Source organism: Cetorhinus maximus, chromosome 17 (assembly GCF_964194155.1).
Source record: "Cetorhinus maximus chromosome 17, sCetMax3.hap1.1, whole genome shotgun sequence".
In the NCBI taxonomy this organism is placed as follows: domain Eukaryota; kingdom Metazoa; phylum Chordata; class Chondrichthyes; order Lamniformes; family Cetorhinidae; genus Cetorhinus; species Cetorhinus maximus.
The window spans coordinates 33350014-33357770 of NC_135895.1; the positions used below are offsets into that span (position 1 = coordinate 33350014).

Here is a 7757-nt window from a genome sequence, read left to right on the forward strand (position 1 = left end):
CATGACCCTACAAATCTCTTTGCCAACGTAGTTTCTTTACTGTATGTTCTTCTATGTTATTTATTACTGCATGTCTTAATTTTCCTTAAGCTACCAGCCAATACTTACTCAAGTGCATGTACCACAAATCTTAGCTAAATTCACACTGCTTAATCTGACAACATGGTCAAACTGAGTTTGACTGGGATGCACAAGGGTGAGCTGTCATGTAGAACTGTGTTTGTCATTATGGTCAAGTCTGGTTTTGGGGCATAGAATTTAATGGTAAACAAAAAAAAAAACAAAGCCAATTAAAATTATCACTACATCACTTGACTAAGGTCAAGTGGAAAATGGAAATGGAAGGGAAAGAAAATGTTGATGAGGAAGAACACAATTTTGCACCAAATTCAAAGGGAACTTATCTCATTCACATTATTTTACATTTGTTTCAGTGCAGAATATCTTTGGTAGCACTAAAATCTGTAGCACTCAGAATCATCCCAAGTTCATTCTGGATCAGGCTACAGATATGCTAGAATCTGTTTTGCGGAGTCCATGACAGAAATCAGGTTGCCCGAGAAATTGGAAATGCCCGAGTTTTCTAGTGAGAGTGCTAATGGGACACGAAGAAGAATCCAATTTTACAACCATGGTGTAAACTAGAGTAGGAGAGATTATTATGGTTTTACCAGAGTGAGCATATTTTGTGCATCGGGGCACTGCAGGATAACGGGCTTTCCTGGTACATCTACTGTATAAATAAAGCATGTTTCAGGGACTGCTCACACTGCAACTAATCTAAACAACAAGGAGTGGAAGAAACGATCTATTTATGCCAGAATCCATCTGGTGCTGCAATGCACAGTTTAGATTCACTGGAATGTGTCAGGTTTGAAAAATGTTTACACATTATGAGTATGCTAGAATGTACCCTTGTTAACCATTTCACTACTGAAGCCATTTTTACATCAGGCTAAAAATAGAACATTGGACAAAAATCAAAATGACTGAAGTGTGCTGCAATGTAGAGTCATGGGTCCCAGGTTTGGGTCTTCCATCCTCCATGCCTGTGAGTTTTATAGTACTATACTTTAATGGGAAGCTAGATACTTCTTTCAAAGAAAGAAGGAAAAATTGTAGGTAAAAAGTAAACCCTACTAGCCTATGCCTTTCTGTCATGCTTTCACATGCCTCATTATAAAACGGCACAAGATAAGAGAGATAGGAACAGATTTCCAGCCATTGCCTAAACTGTTACATAAGAGGTTAGTGTGCAAAATTAAAACACATGGGATTGTGGGGATAATATATTGGCATGGATTGAGAATTGGTTAACAGACAGGAAACAGAGAGTAGGAATAAATTATTTTTTTTCGGAGTGGCAGGTGGTGACTATTGGGGTACTGCAGTAATCAGCCATTCACAATATATATCAATGATTTGGGTGATGGAACCAAATGTAATATTTCCAAGCTTGCTGATGACAAAACCAAGTAGGAATGTGAGTGGTGAGGAGGATGTTAAGAGGCTTCAAGGAGATTCAGACAAGTTGAGTGAGTGGGCAAATACATGGCAGATGCAATATAATGTGGATAAGTGTGGAAGTTATCCACTTCGGTAGGAAAACAGAATGGCAGATTATTATTTAAGTGGTGGTAGATTGGGAAATGTTGATGTACAAAGGGACCTGGGTGTCCTTGTGCACCAATCACTGAAAGCAAGCATGCAGATGCAGCAAGCAGTTAGGAAGGCAAATGGTACGTGAGGACTTGAGTACAGGAACATGGATGTCTTATTGTAGCTGTACAGGGCTTTGGTGAGACCACACCTGGAGCATTGTGTGCAGTTTCGGTCTCCTTAGCTAAGAAAGGATATATTTGCCATAGAGGGAGTGCAGCGAAGGTTCACCAGACTGATTCCTGGACAAAAATAAAAATACCTGGAAAAACTCAGCACGTCTGGCAGCATCTGCGGAGAGGAACACAGTTATCGTTTCGAGTCCATATGACTCTTCAACAGAACTAAGTAAAAATAGAAAAGAGGTGAAATATAAGCTGGTTTAAGGGGGTGGGGGGTGGGACAGGTAGAGCTGGATAGAGAGCCAGTGATAGGTGGAGATAGCCAAAAGATGTCATAGACAAAAGGACAAAGAGGTGTTGAAGGTGGTCATATTATCTAAGGAATGTGCCAATTAAGGGTAGAAAGCAGGACAAGCAAGGTACAGATAGCCCTAGTGGAGGTGGGGTGGGGTGAAGGGAAGGGATCGAAATAGGCTAAAAGGTAGAGATAAAACAATGGATGGAAATTGATTTAAAAATAATGGAAATATGTGGGAAAAGAAAAATCTATATAAATTATTGGAAAAAAAAGGGGGATCGGAAAGGGGGTGGGGGTGGAGGAGAGAGTTCATGATCTGAAATTGTTGAACTCAGTATTCAGTCCGGAAGGCTGTAAAGTGCCTAGTCGGAAGATGAGGTGCTGTTCCTCCAGTTTGCGTTGAGCTTCACTGGAACAATGCAGCAGGCCAAGGACGGACATGTGGGCATGAGAGCAGGGTGGAGTGTTGAAATGGCAAGCGACAGGGAGGTCTGGGTCATGCTTGCAGACAGACCGAAGGTGTTTTGCAAAGCGGTCACCCAGTCTGCTTTTGGTCTCTCCAATGTAGAGGAAACCGCATTGGGAGCAACGAATGCAGTAGACTAAATTGAGGGAAGTGCAAGTGAAATACTGCTTCACTTGAAAGGAGTGTTTGGGTCCTTGGACGGTGAGGAGAGGGGAAGTAAAGGGGCAGGTGTTGCACCTTCTGCGGTTGCATGGGAAAGTGCCGTGGGAGGGGGTTGAGGTGTAGGGGATGATAGAGGAGTGGACCAGGGTGTCACGGAGGGAACGATTCCTGCGCAATGCCGCCAGGGGGGCTGAAGGGAAGATGGAAATGGCGGAGGATGATCCTTTAAATGCAGAGGCTGGTGGGGTGATAAGTGAGGACAAGGGGGACCCTATCATGGTTCTGTGGGGGAAAGGAAGGTGTGAGGGCAGATGCGCGGGAGATGGGCCGGACACAGTTGAGGGCCCTGTCAACCACCGTGGGTGGAAAACCTCGGTTAAGGAAGAAGGAGGACATGTCAGAGGAATTGTTTTTGAAAGTGGCATCATCAGAACAGATGCGACGGAGGCGAAGGAGCTGAGAGAATGGGATGGAGTCCTTACAGGAAGCTGGGTGTGAGGAGCTGTAGTCAAGGTAGCTGTGGGAGTCGGAAGGCTTGTAATGAATATTGGTGGACAGTCTATCACCAGAAATTGAGACAGAGAGGTCAGGGAAGGGAAGTGTCAGAGATGGACCATGTGAAAATGATGGAGGGGTGGAAATTTGAAGCAAAATTAATACATTTTTCCAGGTCTAGATGAGAGCATGAAGCAGCACCGAAGCAATCATCGATTTACCGGAGAAAGAGTTGTGAGAGGGGGCCGGAGTAGGACTGGAACAAGGAATGTTCCACATATCTCATAAAGAGACAGTCATAACTGGGACCCATGCGGGTACCCATAGCCACACCTTTTATTTGGAGGAAGAGAGAGGAGTTTAAGGAGAAATTGTTCAGTGTAAGAACAAGTTCAGCCAGACGGAGGAGAGTAGTGGTGGATGGGGACTGTTTGGGCCTCTGTTCGAGGAAGAAGTGGAGAGCCATTAGACCATCCCGGTGGGGGATGGAGGCATAGAGGGATTGGACGTCCGTGGTGAAGAGGAGGTGGTTGGGGCAAAGGAACTGGAAATTGTTGATATGATGTAGGGTGTCAGAGGAATCGCGGATGTAGGTGGGAAGGGACTGGACAAGGGGAGAGAGAATGGAGTCAAGATAGCAAGAAATGAGTTCCGTGGGGCAGAAACAGGCTGACACGATCGGTCTGCCTGGGACAGTCCTGTTTGTGGATTTTGGGTAGGAGGTAGAAGCGGGCCGTCCGAGGTTGGGAGACTATGAGGTTGGAAGCTGTGGAAGGAAGATCTCCAGAGGAGATGAGGTCAGTAACAGTCCTGGAAACAATGGCTTGATGTTCAGTGGTGGGGACATGGTCCAGGGGGAGGTAGGAGGAAGTATCTGCGAGTTGACGCCCAGCCTCTGCGAGGTAGAAGTCAGTGCGCCAGACAACAACAGCACCACCCTTGTCAGCAGGTTTGATGACAATGTCAGGGTTGGAACTGAGAGAATGGAGTGCGGCAAGTTCAGAGAGAGACAGGTTAGAGTGGGTGAGAGGAGCAGAGAAATTGAGACAACTGATGTCACGCCGAAAGTTCTCAATGAAAAGATCAAGAAAAGGTAAAAATCCAGAGGGAGGGGTCCAGGTGGAGGGAGAATAATGGAGGCGTGTAAAAGGATCCGTTGAACAGGGAGAGGACTCCTGCCCAAAGAAGTGAGCACAGAGACGAAGGCGGCGGAATAAGAGTTCAACATTGTGCCGAGCCCGAAATTCATTGAGATGAGGGCACAAGGGTATGAAACTAAGTCCTTTGCTGAGCACTGAACGTTCAGCATCGGAGAGGGGAAGGTCAGGGGGTATTGTGAATACACGACCGGGGCTGGGATTGGAAGACAGGATGGGGACAGAGGGACAGGCAGGGGTGGAGGGTCCTGGATGGGTGTTGGTGTCAATGAGTTGTTGGAGCTTGCGTTCCTTTGCACCTGAAAGAAAGAGACAAAGTTTCTTGTTGAGGTGTCGGATGAGACAAAGAATAAAATGAAACTGGGGGCACGCGCAACTTTGAAAAAGGGTGCGGCGGTGCTGCTGGAGGGAGAGGTCGAGTGTGTTCATATGGCGGCGCATGGCACTGAGTGTGGATCTCAGAATGCGATGAGAACAGCAGTCTGAGGAGCATTGTATGTCCCGGAGATACCTGTAATCCTGGGTGGGTTCAAAACATGAGGGATGGAACTTCAGTTGAAATCCATGTGGAGATGGAGACAGTCACTGAGGAAGGAAATATGGCTGTGAAAGCAGGTTTCAGTAAACACCTTGTCAAACACCAGGAGAGAAATGGAAAGCAATGAAGGTGAACAAGGCAAAAGAGAGAGACAGAAATCCTGTCGGAGAGAAGAGCAATACTTCTTCAAGGTAGGCATTCCTTGAAGAGAAGTGGCAGTCAATTAAACAGTAAGATAAAAGCAAAAAGCTACGGATGCTGGAAATCCAAAACAAAAATAAAAATACCTGGAAAAACTCAGCACGTCTGGCAGCATCTGCGGAGAGGAACACAGTTAACGTTTCGAGTCCGTATGACTCTTCAACAGAACTAAGTAAAAATAGAAGAGAGGTGAAATATAAGCTGGTTTAAGGGGGGCGTGGGACAGGTAGAGCTGGATAGAGGCCAGTGATAGGTGGAGATAGCCAAAAGATGTCATAGACAAAAGGACAAAGAGGTGTTGAAGGTGGTCATATTATCTAAGGAATGTGCCAATTAAGGGTAGAAAGCAGGACAAGCAAGGTACAGATAGCCCTAGTGGGGGTGGGGTGAAGGGAAGGGATCGAAATAGGCTAAAAGGTAGAGATAAAACAATGGATGGAAATACATTTAAAAATAATGGAAATATGTGGGAAAAGAAAAATCTATATAAATTATTGGAAAAAAAAGGGGGATCGGAAAGGGGGTGGGGGTGGAGGAGAGAGTTCATGATCTGAAATTGTTGAACTCAGTATTCAGTCCGGAAGGCTGTAAAGTGCCTAGTCGGAAGATGAGGTGCTGTTCCTCCAGTTTGCGTTGAGCTTCACTGGAACAATGCAGCAGGCCAAGGACGGACATGTGGGCATGAGAGCAGGGTGGAGTGTTGAAATGGCAAGCGACAGGGAGGTCTGGGTCATGCTTGCAGACAGACCGAAGGTGTTTTGCAAAGCGGTCACCCAGTCTGCTTTTGGTCTCTCCAATGTAGAGGAAACCGCATTGGGAGCAACGAATGCAGTAGACTAAATTGAGGGAAGTGCAAGTGAAATCTTCTTGAAAGGAGTGTTTGGGTCCTTGGACGGTGAGGAGAGGGGAAGTAAAGGGGCAGGTGTTGCACCTTCTGCGGTTGCATGGGAAGGTGCCATGGGAGGAGGTTGAGGTGTAGGGGGTGATGGAGGAGTGGACCAGGGTGTCACGGAGGGAACGATCTCTGCGGAATGCCGCCGGGGGGGGTGAAGGGAAGATGTGTTTGTTGGTGGAATTATGCTGGAGTTGGCAGAAATGGCGGAGGATGATCCTTTGAATGCGGAGACTGGTGGGGTGATAAGTGAGGACAAGGGGGATCCTATCATGGTTCTGGGAGGGAGAGGAAGGTGTGAGGGCAGATGCGCGGGAGATGGGCCGGACACGGTTGACGGCCCTGTGAACCACCGTGGGTGGAAAACCTCGGTTAAGGAAGAAGGAAGACAGACTTCCTTCATGATATCTTCATGATACCTGATTCCTGGTATGGCAAGATTGTTGTATGAGGAGAGATTGGGCTGACCTAGGCCCATATTCACTAGAGTTTAGAAGAATGAGAAGGGATCTCATTGAAACCTATAAAGTTCTGACAGGGATGGATAGACTGGATGCAGGGATGATGTTTCCTCTGGCTGGGGATCTAGAACAAGGGGGTCACAGTCTCAGGATACAGGGTAGGCCATTTAGGACTGAGATGAGAAATTTCTTCACTCAGAGGCTGGCAAACCTATGGAATTCTCTACCACAAAAGGCTGTGGGGGCCAAGTCAATGAATAGATTTAAGAAGGAAATAGATAGATTTCTAGACTCTAAATGCGTCAAGGGGTATGGGGAGAGAGCGGGAGTATGGCATTGAGGTAGAGGATCTTCCATGATATTGAATGGCGGAGCAGGCTCGAAGGGCTGAATGACCCAATCCTGCTCCTATTTTCTATGTTTCTATGTTTGTGAATATTTAAAGGACGATAATAAAATAAGAATCACAACTTATTTCAAAATTACCTTTGATGCAAACACTAGAATTAAGGACAATTTGAAATCTTGTAATGTCAATGATTAATTTCACTGATTGATACTTGGCACTGCTACGACTGTATGAATGTGTTAAGTTTATATTATTGGGTTTCTTCCATAAGATATTTTCCTTGTAATCATCATCAAGGCCTACACCCATCAGTGAACCTCATGTCACCTATGAACCAGAGTGCAGGGTAGATTTTAATTTATCTGCTACCAAGGTGTCCAAAGATATGGCATTAAATTCCTTTGACTATCTGAGAACAAAGAACATTAAAGTTGCATTTCTGATAACAACCCACTGATACAAAGACATCCACAGCATTTTCCCTCAAACACAGATGCCAGACAAATGTAAAACAGCCCCACAGAATGCTTGTAATTCAGTTGAATGCTGGATGTATGATCAATTCTAACCCCTTTAATTGATCTATGAAATGAGTACACCATCCAAGGGCAGTACAGCAGTTTCTGTAGTGTAGTGGTTATCACGTTCGCCTAACACGCGAAAGGTCCCCAGTTCGAAACCGGGTAGAAACATTATGAAAACTTACTCATTAAATGGTGAGGATAATTTGCATCGTTAAAGCTTATCCAAGGGCAGTGACAGCAATGATCAATGCAGATCAGATCATGTGGTGGCATATCATACAGTAATGCAGATTCTCTGTAGCCTCTGGAAACAGATAAGGCACTAACCATTTCTAACATTGTGTGTGCTATGACCAGCAAAAAGAAAAGTAAGAATCCATAAGGACCTTTAAAGTTTATTTTCATTGACAATGTTAAAAACCTGAATATTTTG

The 7757-nt window shown here is 45.3% G+C and overlaps 1 non-coding gene across 1 annotated transcript; it reads left to right on the top strand.

The window, feature by feature from the left end:
- The first annotated feature begins 7419 nt into the window (after positions 1–7419).
- Positions 7420–7492, top strand: trnav-aac (transfer RNA valine (anticodon AAC)). Its single transcript has one exon. It is a non-coding gene; the product is annotated as a tRNA-Val (tRNA).
- The last annotated feature ends 265 nt before the right edge of the window (positions 7493–7757 follow it).